Below are 9,162 nucleotides of genomic sequence, written 5' to 3' on the forward strand. Positions count from 1 at the left end.
AATAACCCTTCAGAATGTACTGTATATGAAGGATATATGTAATAACCCTTCAGAATGTACTGTATATGAAATAACCCCTTCAGAATGTACTGTATATGAAGGATATATGTAATAACCCTTCAGAATGTACTGTATATGAAGGATATATGTAATAACCCTTCAGAATGTACTGTATATGAAATAACCCTTCAGAATGTACTGTATATGAAGGATATATGTAATAACCCCTTCAGAATGTACTGTATATGAAGGATATATGTAATAACCCTTCAGAATGTACTGTATATGAAGGATATATGTAATAACCCCTTCAGAATGTACTGTATATGAAGGATATATGTAATAACCCCTTCAGACTGTACTGTATATGAAGGATATATGTAATAACCCTTCAGAATGTACTGTATATGAAATAACCCTTTCAGAATGTACTGTATATGAAATAACCCTTTCAGAATGTACTGTATATGAAATAACCCTTTCAGAATGTACTGTATATGAAATAACCCTTTCAGAATGTACTGTATATGAAATAACCCTTTCAGAATGTACTGTATATGAAAGATATATATGTAATAACCTGTGCCAGGAAGAGGTTCATAGAAAACATGTGTGGGAGCCTCTTGAACTTCTTGCTGAGGAGAATGACAGCGATGGTCCACACCTACAAACACAAACACGATGTGTTTCAGTGTATCCAGTGTTTAAATACAGCTTGAACCCACTCAACTTGTCAAAAGTCTTTGCAGAGTAGATTAGAATTTTAAAAAGCCATTGGTATGAATCCTCTATCATTAAAGCTGCATTCTTCACCATGGATACAGCAAGCCCTGATCAACACCATGGAGTCAGCAAGCCCTGATCAACACCATGGAGTCAGCAAGCCCTGATCAACACCATGGAGTCAGCAAGCCCTGATCAACACCATAGAGTCAGCAAGCCCTGATCAACACCATGGATACAGCAAGCCCTGATCAACACCATAGAGTCAGCAAGCCCTGATCAACACCATAGAGTCAGCAAGCCCTGATCGACACCATAGAGTCAGCAAGCCCTGATCGACACCATAGAGTCAGCAAGCCCTGATCGACACCATAGAGTCAGCAAGCCCTGATCAACACCATGGAGTCAGCAAGCCCTGATCAACACCATGGAGTCAGCAAGCCCTGATCAACACCATGGAGTCAGCAAGCCCTGATCAACACCATGGAGTCAGTAAGCCCTGATAAACACCATGGAGTCAGCAAGCCCTGATAAACACCATGGAGTCAGCAAGCCCTGATCAACACCATGGAGTCAGCAAGCCCTGATCAACACCATGGAGTCAGCAAGCCCTGATCAACACCATGGAGTCAGCAAGCCCTGATAAACACCATGGAGTCAGCAAGCCCTGATCAACACCATGGAGTCAGTAAGCCCTGATAAACACCATGGATACAGCAAGCCCTGATCAACACCATGGAGTCAGCAAGCCCTGATCAACACCATGGAGTCAGCAAGCCCTGATCAACACCATGGAGTCAGCAAGCCCTGATCAACACCATGGAGTCAGTAAGCCCTGATAAACACCATGGATACAGCAAGCCCTGATCAACACCATGGAGTCAGCAAGCCCTGATCAACACCATGGAGTCAGTAAGCCCTGATCAACACCATAGAGTCAGCAAGCCCTGATCAACACCATGGAGTCAGTAAGCCCTGATAAACCCCTTGCTTCAATCAGCTAAACAACCAAGCCTATTGAAAAGAGTGTCAAAGTCTGCCTTCTTCATTTGCCTTTCATGTAGAGATAGTGAGAGACAGCGAGAGAGAAACAGAGAGAGCGAGAGAGAGACAGAGAGAGAGAGAGAGAGAGAGAGAGAGAGAGAGAGAGAGAGAGAGAGAGAGAGAGAGAGAGAGAGAAACAGAGAGAGACAGATGAGAACAGAAATAGAGAGAACCCTCACCAGTGCGACCAGGCTGACGATGCTGATGTTGAAGCTGACATTCTGCAGCTCAGTGACCAGTGGCTTGGGGTTCATCAGGGGGATGGTCAGGAGCCAGGCTGACACGAACATGATGGGGGCAGACAGGAACGTGCTGATCACCATCCCTGATGTCACCTACAGGAGGACAGACAGAGAGGTACAGAGAGAGATGTGTAAATACAAGCCTTGGCTGTCTAGAAAGGTGGCTATTTGCTAAGAAATTAAATACGAATTGATAATGTTATACACACCCACCTCCAGCCCCATGTTGCTCTGTGATGTGTGTGTGTGTGTGTGTGTGTGTGTGTGTGTGTGTGTGTGTGTGTGTGTGTGTGTGTGTGTGTGTGTGTGTGTGTGTGTGTGTGTGTGTGTGTGTGTGTGTGTGTGTGTGTGTGTGTGTGTGTGTTACCAACTCACCACATCCAGCTCCATGTTGCTGTGTGTGTGTGTGTGTGTGTGTGTGTGTGTGTGTGTGTGTGTGTGTGTGTGTGTGTGTGTGTGTGTGTGTGTGTGTGTGTGTGTGTGTGTGTGTGTGTGTGTGTGTGTGTGTGTGTGTGTGTGTGTGTGTGTGTGTGGTACCAACTCACCACGTCCAGCTCCATGTTGTACTGTGATGCGTAGATGGCTACGCTGGGAGCAGGGGGGAACACCCCGTAGAGAAAGGCATAGTTGGACAGGCTGGAGTGGTTCAGACTGCTGCTGTTGGAACCTGTAGAGTCCAGCAGGTCGACCATGTCCTTACAGATGAGAGGCATCACCAGCCTACATAGGAGAGACAGATACCACTGTGTTAGGACACTAGGACAGTACCATTAGGACAGTACCACTAGGACAGGACAGTACCACAAGGACAGTACCACTAGGACAGTACCACTAGGACAGTACAGGACCACTAGGACAGTACCGTACCACCGTACCACTAGGACAGTACCACTAGGACAGTACCGTACCACCGTACCACTAGGACAGTACCACTAGGACAGGACAGTACCACTAGGACAGTACAGGACCACTAGGACAGTACAGGACCACTAGGGCAGTACCACTAGGACAGGACCACTAGGAAAGGACCACTAGGAAAGGACCACTAGGACAGTACAGTACCACTAGGGCAGTACCACTAGGACAGTACAGTACCACTAGGACAGTACCACTAGGACAGTACAGTACCACTAGGACAGTACAGTACCACTAGTATAGGACAGTACCACTAGGATAGGACAGTACCACTAGGATAGGACAGTACCACTAGGACAGTACAGTACCACTAGGACAGTACCACTAGGATAGGACCACTAGGACAGTACAGTACCACTAGGATAGGACCACTAGGACAGGACCCTATTTACGACTGCAGTAATGCAGTTGTCAGCACCCTATCCATCCATTCCCACAGGGTAGGTTGATAACGACTTGAAGGAAAGTCAGCTATTGACATTTCTGTAACTCACAGTTTGGCAGTGATGAGCAGGATAAGGGCTACTCCAGTAGACCTGGTGAGTTTGCCCACCTGTCCCACCATAGATAGTCCCAGGTAGAAGAGAGCTGCTCCTCCGAAGGAGTTGGCCAGGCCATCCACAAACTCCTCCATCACAGCAGGGATCCTCTGGCCCAGGACAAAGTGGGACACGATCCCGACCACCACCATGAACACTATCGGGTTCTTCAGTACCTATAAAATAGAATAAAAGTGGGATACAATGTCCACCAGCCACCACCGTATAGAAGAACGCTTTACTGTCCACTTTCCTTACAGGCCACAAAAATGTGCCTTATTGCCGTTAACCCAACCCCCTAAGACACCCTGTTTTAACCCAACCCCTAAGAGACACCCTGACACCATGAAACCATGTTTTAACCCAACCCCTAAAACACACCCGACACCATGTTTTAACCCAACCCCCTAAGACACACCCCGACACCATGTTTTAACCCAACCCCTAAGACACACCCTGAGACCATGTTTTAACCCAACCCCTAAGACACCCTGACACCATGTTTTAACCCAACCCCCTAAGATACCATGAAACCATGTTTTAACCCAACCCCCTAAGACACCCTGACACCATGTTTTAACCCAACCCCCTAAGACACCCTGACACCATGTTTTAATCCAACCCCCTAAGACACACCCTGACACCATGTTTTAACCCAACCCCCTAAGACACACCCTGACACCATGTTTTAACCCAACCCCCTAAGACACACCCTGACACCATGTTTTAACCCAACCCCTAAGACACACCCTGACACCATGTTTTAACCCAACCCCTAAAACACCCTGACACCATGTTTTAACCCAACCCCTAAAACACCCTGACACCATGTTTTAACCCAACCCCTAAGACACCCTGACACCATGTTTTAACCCAACCCCTAAGACACCCTGACACCATGTTTTAACCCAACCCCTAAGACACCATGACACCATGTTTTAATCCAACCCCTAAAACACACCCTGACACCATGTTTTAACCCAACCCCCTAAGACACCCCGACACCATGTTTTAATCCAACCCCCTAAAACACACCCTGACACCATGTTTTAATCCAACCCCTAAAACACACCCTGACACCATGTTTTAATCCAACCCCTAAAACACACCCTGACACCATGTTTTAACCCAACCCCTAAAACACCAAGACACCATGTTTTAATCCAACCCCTAAAACACACCCTGACACCATGTTTTAATCCAACCCCTAAAACACACCCTGACACCATGTTTTAATCCAACCCCTAAAACACACCCTGACACCACGTTTTAACATACACAGATCCTTTCACTCTAATTTCTTTGTTACCCCTAAAACACACCCTGACACCATGTTTTAACCCAACCCCTAAGACATCCTGACACCATGTTTTAACCCAACCCCCTAAGACACCCCGACACCATGTTTTAACCCAACCCCCTAAGACACACCCCGACACCATGTTTTAACCCAACCCCTAAAACACCAAGACACCATGTTTTAACCCAACCCCTAAGACATCCTGACACCATGTTTTAACCCAACCCCTAAGACATCCTGACACCATGTTTTAACCCAACCCCCTAAGACACACCCTGACACCATGTTTTAACCCAACCCCTAAGACACACCCTGACACCATGTTTTAACCCAACCCCCTAAGACACACCCTGACACCATGTTTTAACCCAACCCCTAAGACACACCCCGACACCATGTTTTAACCCAACCCCCTAAGACACACCCTGACACCATGATTTAACCCAACCCCTAAGACACACCCTGACACCATGTTTTAACCCAACCCCTAAGACACCCCGACACCATGTTTTAACCCAACCCCCTAAGACATCCTGACACCATGTTTTAACCCAACCCCCTAAGACATCCTGACACCATGTTTTAACCCAACCCCCTAAGACACACCCCGACACCATGTTTTAACCCAACCCCCTAAGACACACCCTGACACCATGTTTTAACCCAACCCCCAAAGACACACCCTGACACCATGTTTTAACCCAACCCCTAAGACACACCCTGACACCATGTTTTAACCCAACCCCCTAAGACACCCCGACACCATGTTTTAACCCAACCCCTTATGACACACCCGACACCATGTTTTAACCCAACCCCTAAGACACCCCGACACCATGTTTTAACCCAACCCCTAAGACACACCCTGACACCATGTTTTAACCCAACCCCCTAAGACACACCCTGACACCATGTTTTAACCCAACCCCTAAGACACCCCGACACCATGTTTTAACCCAACCCCTAAGACACCCCGACACCATGTTTAAACCCAACCCCTAAGACACACCATGTTTTAACCCAACCCCCTAAGACACACCCTGACACCATGTTTTAACCCAACCCCCTAAGACACACCCTGACACCATGTTTTAACCCAACCCCTAAGACACCCTGACACCATGTTTTAACCCAACCCCTAAGACACCCCGACACCATGTTTAAACCCAACCCCTAAGACACCCCGACACCATGTTTAAACCCAACCCCTAAGACACCCCGACACCATGTTTAAACCCAACCCCTAAGACATCCTGACACCATGTTTTAACCCAACCCCTAAGACATCCTGACACCATGTTTTAACCCAACCCCCTAAGACACCCCGACACCATGTTTTAACCCAACCCCTAAGACACACCCTGACACTATGTTTTAACCCAACCCCTAAGACACACCCTGACACCATGTTTTAACCCAACCCCTAAGACACACCCTGACACCATGTTTTAACCCAACCCCTAAGACACCCTGACACCATGTTTTCACCCAACCCCTAAGACATCCCGACACCATGTTTTAACCCAACCCCTAAGACACCCTGACACCATGTTTTCACCCAACCCCCTAAGACATCCCGACACCATGTTTTAACCCAACCCCTAAGACACCATGTTTTCACCCAACCCCTAAGACACACCCCGACACCATGTTTTAACCCAACCCCCTAAGACACCATGTTTTAACCCAACCCTCTAAGACACACCCTGACACCATGTTTTAACCCAACCCCTAAGACACACCCCGACACCATGTTTTAACCCAACCCCTAAGACACACCCTGACACCATGTTTTAACCCAACCCCTAAGACACCCTGACACCATGTTTTAACCCAACCCCCTAAGACACCCTGACACCATGTTTTCTAGCCTTTATTATGCACTGTGATATTAAGATGTTTTTCCATTCTCATCACAGCTAGCTAACAGATACACAGATCCTTTCACTCTAATTTCTTTGTTACAAAATCCTACGTATTTACTAAATGGTAAATATGAATGGTAAATATGTTCCTAGTCCAATAAAGAATAAAGCACCATTTAATGTAATTTGCAAAACAAAGAAAAAAACTATTGATCACAGAAGAAAGCAAGATGAAATGACCTGCAGCAGCACCACTCTTGGAAAGGCACACACACAACTTGGAAAGGCACACACCTGACTATATGAAGGTCCCAGTTGACAGTACATGTCAGAGTAAAAACCAAGCGTCACGTCTGGAGGAAACCTGGCACCATCCCTACGGTGAAGCATGGTGGTGTCAGCATCATGTAGTGAGGATGTTTTTCAGCAGCAGGGACTGGGAGATTAGTCAGGATCGAGGGAAAGATGAACAGAGCAAAGCACAGAGAAATCCTTAATGAAAACCTGCTCCAGAGCACTCATGACCTCAGACTGGGGCGAAGGTTCCCCTTCCAACAGGACAACAACCCTAAGCACACAGCCAAGACAACGCAGGCGTGGCTTATGGAAAAGTCTCTAAATGTCCTTGAGTGGCCCAGCCAGAGCCGGACTTGAACCCGATCGAACATGTCTGGAGAGACCTGAAAATAGCTGAGCTGCGATGCTCCCCATCCAACCTGACAGAGCTTGAGAGGATCTGCAGAGAAGAATGGGAGAATCTCCCCAAGCTTGTAGCGTGATACCCAAGAAGACTCAAGGTTGTAATCACTGCCAAAGGTGCTTCAACAAAGAACTGAGTAAAGAGTCTGAATACTTATGGAAATGTGATTTTTTTATTTTTTTATTTTTTTTTATAAATGTGAAAAAATGTCTAACCTGTTTTTGCTTTGTCATTATGGGGTATTGTGTGTAGATTGATGATGGAAAAAACAATGTAATCAATTTTAGAATTAGGCTGTAAAGTAACAACGTCAAAGTCAAGGGGTCTGAATACTTTCAGAATGCACTGTGTGTGGAACGGCTGGGTCTGTTTTGACAAAGAGGTTGAACTTTCCAAAGTAAAATAAACTGGCCCTATTGTACTACGATCACATTCCAAAAGACAACTATCCTCACCAATGGGATACCCCAGGGCGAAGTCGTTGCTCTGCGTAGCGAAGATGGAGTAGAGTCCTGCCTTGCTGTACCTGCTCTCCGGACTGGCCACGGCGAGCGTCAGAACACACACCAGGACGAACACCGACACCGTGGCTATCAGGATACTCCACAGGAACGACCAGATCACGTTATTAAAGTCCAACAGAACCATGTTCTTGAAGAGCAGCGCCGGAAGGGCGAATTTAGACACAAAATTCCCTAATCCTTTAGCTTGATAGGAGGTGATTATGTCTGTCCTACCGGCGATGTATCCACACAGGATGATCCCAAAACACTCCAGGAGAGCCGGGAAGAGCTTGTCGATAGACATGGCTTGGGTGGAGGAGAGGGATTGTGGGATATGTTCTTGCCATGGATGGCTACGTAGGTATCCATGGTTGTTTTGTGGTTGTAGGAGCACTAAATTACTTCACCGATGGGAATATTTTCGATATCCGAGTACAGAACAGTCACGCCGGGCACCAGTTCAGGATAATACATCCGCAATGCCCTTGTTGAAACAATAATAATCAGTTGTAGTAGGATAAGTCATACACTTTTTTTGGGTTGTCAGAAAAATGTAATCCATGGCATCTGGTTGGGTTATGTACTTACGGTCACTGTGGGGAAGACGTAGTCGATGCACTTTTTGATGAAGCTGATGACTGAGGTGGTACACTCCTCAATGCCATCGGATAAATCCCAGAACATATTCCAGTCTGTGCTAGCAAAACAGTCCTGTAGCGTAGCATCAGCGTCATCTGACCACTTCCGTATCGTCACTGGTACTTCCTGCTTTAGTTTTTGCTTGTAAGCAGGAATCAGGAGGATGAAAATATGGTCAGATTTGGGGGAGAGCTTTGTATGCATCTCTGTGTGTGGAGTAAAGGTGATCTAGAGTTTTTTTTCCTCTGGTTGCACATTTGGTCAAAATTTGGTAAAACTGATTTAAGTTTTACTGCATTAAAATCCCCAGCCACTCGGAGCACCGCTTCTGGTTGAGCATTTTCTTGTTTGCTTATGGCCTTATAAAGTTGGTTGAGTGCGATTTTAGCTCCAGCATCGATCTGTGGTGGTAAATAGATGGCTACGAATAATATAGATGAGAACTCTCTTGGTAGATAGTGTAGTCTACATCTTATCATAAGGTACTCTATCTCAGGCGAGCAATACCTCTAGACTTCTTTAATTTTAGACATCGCACCCCAGCTGTCATTGACAAAAAGACACACTCCCACCCCTCTTAGCTTCTCTGTTCTTCCGGTGCATTGAAAATCCCTCCAGCACTATATTATCAGTGTCTTTGTTCAGCCACGACTCGGTGAAACATAAGATATTACAGTTCTTAATGTCCCGTT

The 9,162-nt window shown here is 46.3% G+C and overlaps 1 pseudogene; it reads right to left on the minus strand.

Annotated features, from left to right (window-relative positions):
• Window positions 1–531: 531 nt before the first annotated feature.
• On the minus strand, window positions 532–8,200 carry LOC124041863 (annotated as a pseudogene).
• Between the last annotated feature and the right edge of the window lie 962 nt (window positions 8,201–9,162).

Source organism: Oncorhynchus gorbuscha, linkage group LG01 (assembly GCF_021184085.1).
Source record: "Oncorhynchus gorbuscha isolate QuinsamMale2020 ecotype Even-year linkage group LG01, OgorEven_v1.0, whole genome shotgun sequence".
Classification (NCBI taxonomy): Eukaryota; Metazoa; Chordata; class Actinopteri; order Salmoniformes; family Salmonidae; genus Oncorhynchus; species Oncorhynchus gorbuscha.